Here is a 4,680-nt window from a genome sequence, read left to right on the forward strand (position 1 = left end):
ACTCTTTTTGTGACCCCATGGACTGCAACACACCAGGTTTCCCTGTCCTTCACTATCTCCCGGAGTTTGCTCAAATTCACATTCATTCAATCGGTAATGCTATCTAACTATCTCATTCTCTACCGCCCTTTTCTCCTTTTGCCTTGGATCTTTCCCCGCCAATGTATTAGAGCTTCACAAAATTAACAAAGCTTACCAAAATTATCAGCAATGCCAGACCAATACAACACAACATGGTACATGCCTCCTTCATTTAAAGACCTAGGAGTCTAGCACGAAACATTTTAAGGGGAAGAAAATATGGGGGCATTTCCCTCTTGTCATAAGGCTTTAGCTTGAGATTGCCGATGTGGACTCCTAGAGTAGGAATTAATTATTCATTGCTTTTCTCTCCTATTACAAGCTTTCTAGCTACTTTTGGATGAGAAAGGCGAGTGACCTCATTTAAGAGTTCTTGTGTGTATTTTGGCTTTGTCTGACTGGTTATTTTCTGTCACTTAGATTCAGTGGCTACAACTGTTTTCTTTCTCTTGCTCTCTTCTTTTTTCCCCTCTGACATATCCCCAGTTGCCTTGTTTTCCTTGGATTTATATTTTCAAATTGTCTGCCTCATGGTGTGAATCACTCTGGTGTACATGGTGATGCAAAATTCAGAAGAGAATCTTAAACGATAAGGTTACTCACAGGAGTTTTAAATGTGACATGTTGTAGAGATGAGGGGACAAGGTTTATTTTAAGCATCATTAGTATTATTTTGATGCAGTCTTAGCACTGAACACATTATTCACACATCGCAAAGTTAATTATTATTTTTTTTTAATGGACAAGTTATTTAATTAGGTTCTTTTCAAGAAGTTCAGAATACTACTTTGTGAGGATAAATTCCATTTGTGAGAGCAAACACAGAGCGGAGGTAGCCCTGGAGCTGAGAGACAGCTTTGATTCTTCGCAGAATTTGTGAGTCCACAGCTTTCTGATCAGCCTTGCGCTGCTCTTTGATCTCGTATTTCTCTCTCTGTGTCGAAGATCTCACCCTCTTGGTGTCTGGGCTTACGCAGCTTCTTCTTCTTGAAGTGTCAGTGAGATGTTCTGGGATTGTCACACCACTGATATCGATTTTGGTAGAGGTGGCAATGACAAATTTCTGGTGTGTTCTATGCAGACGAACTCGATTGAGGGATGGAGGCCCTGTCACAAGTAGCAAGCCACTGCCCAGCTGCTTCAGCAAAACCACCCTCTTGCCTCCGTGGCGCCCCGTGAGGATGATGAGAACGGTCCCAGGAGTGACGCTGGTGCACAGCTTCCTCACGTGCTTACTGAAGGGTTTCTTGCCGTGACTCAACAGTTTCCGAGGCACATCTTCAGTAGGGTAATACCCAGGCATTTTGCGAAGTTTGACCACTCGGGTACCACCATTCTTATTGCCACCAACTGGTTTTGTGACAGTAGCAAGAACCCGAACCTTCTTTTTCTTTTCGACCTTGGATTTAGATGCTGAATACTTTCTTTTCTACAGGGCCTTTCTGGAGTACACGGCTGATCGGGAATATCTGCCAATTCCTCTGACCAGGACAGGGTTTTGGCTGCAGTGGGGCTTCCCCTTCTTAACTTTCTTCACCATTTTCACCTTTTTAGCCTTGTTGCCAGCATCAGCCTTCTTGGCTTCAGGTTTTTTCTCCTTAGTATCTGGCTTCTCAGCCTTTTCACCCGCCATCTTGCAAGGTGGGAAAGAGCCGCAAAGTTAATTAGACAAAAACACCCAGTTGCACCCAGTTATGTGTTTAGGCCAGCATCTACTCCTGTGACATTATTTGCTGGTAATCATTAGAGGTCAGAGGTGAAAAAGACAGATGAGAGCACTTACTCCAGCTTTTTGCGCAAAACAGTTTGTGTAGCATTTTAAGAGAGAAGGAAAGATTTCAGGAGCTGTGAGGAGGGAGCTTTATCAATAAGTGGAGGTAAGTGTTGCAACCCACATGTAGCAACTGAAGTTGAGCTTTTATGTGTCTTGGCTGTCAACAGCTTTTACTACTTCAGCATATCCTGATGACAGTAATTAAATTCCAGGGAGAACAGGAATGTGTAGGATCTTGCAGACATGTTTCTAGAATCACATCACCCTGGTTTGGAAAATGGGGATATCAGGTTTCTCAATTCCTCCCTCCAGTTGTGGAGTCTAGGGCAACCCTTGGGCTGTCTCAGTCCTTTGTTAAGCAAAGCCCAGATGACACAATAAAGCATCCTTTATCTTTCAAAAGCTCCTGCACCAGTGCTAAGAGAGGGCACAACACCCAGGGAAAAATTGTTGTTGTTGTTTAGTCGTTAAGTCGTATCTGACTCTTTTGTGACCTCATGTCCCACCAGGATACTCTGTCCATGGGATTCTCTGGGTAAGAATACTGGAGTGGGTTGCCATTGCCTTCTCCAGGGGATCTTCCCCACCCAGGGATCAAACCTGTGTCTTTTGCATTGGCAGCTGGATTCTTTACCACTGAGCCACCAGGGAAGCCCCAGGGAAAGACAGTTTTTTCTTTTGTGGTAAAAACACCAGAATTGTTTCCATATTGCTTTTTCATGCCTCCCTGGCTACTGTATTGGGTTGTCATGAATCTGTTCATGAATCTATCAGACATGAGTCTATCAGACAAGCCAGAAACACGAGACTCTGCATTGCTGGGAGGTCAAAAACCAAACTTCCTTCCACTAGTGGATCAGTTGAGGCCACCTGCTGCAGATACACATAAGGGACCATGACCTCTGCCTGCAAGTCCACAACTTCACTTGTGCTGATCTCCTGACAGACATGATTGCCTCCTCTTCCCTATCCTATCCTGACTTTACTGCCCAGTTCAGTCGCTCAGTTGTGTCCGACACTCTGTGACCTCATGGACTGCGGCATGCCAGGCTTCCCGGTCCATCACCAACTCCAAGAGCCTACTCAAATTCATGTCCATCGTGTTGGTGATGCCATCCATCCACCTCATCCTCTGTCGTCCCCTTCTCCTCCTGCCTTCAATCTTTCCCAGCATCAGGGTCTTTTCTAATAAGTCGGTTCTTCACATCAGGTGGCCAAAGTATTGGAGCTTCAGCTTCAGCATCAGTGCTTCCAAGGAATATTCCTTTGCTGCCCTCCTGCTTACATTTCAGGACAGACACCCTCTGTTCCAAAAAGCTCCCAGAAACCTGACTCCTCCACTTGTCCCTAATTTTGGACACATGACTGAAATAAGGACTCTTAGCCCTGAGTGCTTATTTCCATCACAGCAGTGATCACAATTGTCACTGGCCCTTCCTTGGACTGTGAGCTTCCTGCGGGTGGAAGCCATACCCACAGAGCTGAGCAAGGGGTTGGGTACATAGCAGGTGCTCAATAAACCTCTGAGTAAATTAGGCATACACCCTTTTGAGGTATAACATACACACAGGAAAGTGCATACATTTGCAATGTACATCAGTGAATTTCTTCGTATGTGTACACCGAGGTATAAATATATAAAATGACCCCCAGATGAACACTCTAGAACATTCTCCAGAGGCTCCCTGGAAACAACAGGCTTTAATAGCTCTGAGAATGAGCCCCATCCATCCTGTGAAAGAAGTTGGTTGCCAGTAGTAAACTCCAAGAGGATATAAGATGCTCTGATTCATCAAGGTAGAATACTCTGCAAAGGGAAGGAACATTTTATTCTAGAGAAAAGTGACAACGGGGATGAAGGAAGAGAACATTTAAAAAATGCAAATAGGGAAACGTGAACATAAACATTTACATTTCTTCCCTCCCCGGCCCCACCGCGCCCCCCCTCCCCAAATCACCCAGAAGCACCAGGGCCAGTGAGGTCAGGTCTGAGAGTTCTCAGAACTCCTGGTCACCCCCTCAAAGCACCTGACCCGTGTCCTGATGCCTGCTGTGATCACAGTGACTCTGGCCAAACCTGTGTAACACACCCAAGCTGTCCTGCTTCTCAGCAACACGCTCACCTGTGCCCTCCATAGACCAGCGTGCATTTTGGAACCAGATGACTTTGTCCAAGAGTCGGAGAGAAGAAGCCCCCTGCCCCAACGCGGTGGGCTGACGGTTCCTGATTTATAAAACCAGAGGGCCGCATGCTTCTGAATGGACCCAATATGTAGCCCCCCCAGCCGCCCCCCACCTCCGGCCCTTTGTTTTTTCAATGCAGCCTTTTTAAATCATCACGTTGTTCTTAAGTCCTGAAGATCTCTGCTATGGGGGTGCAATCTGCCCCTGCAAGGGCACTCGGTGGGGTGGGGATGGGGATGGGGGAGTCACTGGGGGCTGAAACGCGCTGCCAGGCTCAGGGGCGCCCCATTATGCCCTCTAAGGCTGCAGGATGGGCGATCGGAGGCCCTGGCCGGAGAAAATGAGGACGGCCAATTGCTTCCGCCGGTGGCCCGCAGACTCCCTTTTAGATAAGCCGGCGGGCGGCGGCTGGGAGGGGAAAGGGGAAATCACGCTCCGGCGGCCCCGCGCGAGGGCCCCCGCTCCCCCGGGGACGCCGCCCGGCCCCGCCCCGCCCCGCGCCAACCCGGCCGCACCCACTTCCCCCGGGAGGCGCCCCGCGGCGGCCGACACTGACGTCACAAGGCACCCAGCCGCCGGCGCCCCGCGGTGCGCGCCCCGCGCGGGGACCCGCCGCCCTCTCGGCGCGACACCCAGGCGCG

The 4,680-nt window shown here is 48.6% G+C and overlaps 1 pseudogene; it reads right to left on the reverse strand.

The window, feature by feature from the left end:
* Window positions 1-836: 836 nt before the first annotated feature.
* On the reverse strand, window positions 837-2,017 carry LOC133046734 (large ribosomal subunit protein eL6-like; annotated as a pseudogene).
* Between the last annotated feature and the right edge of the window lie 2,663 nt (window positions 2,018-4,680).

This window comes from Dama dama, chromosome 25, assembly GCF_033118175.1.
Source record: "Dama dama isolate Ldn47 chromosome 25, ASM3311817v1, whole genome shotgun sequence".
In the NCBI taxonomy this organism is placed as follows: domain Eukaryota; kingdom Metazoa; phylum Chordata; class Mammalia; order Artiodactyla; family Cervidae; genus Dama; species Dama dama.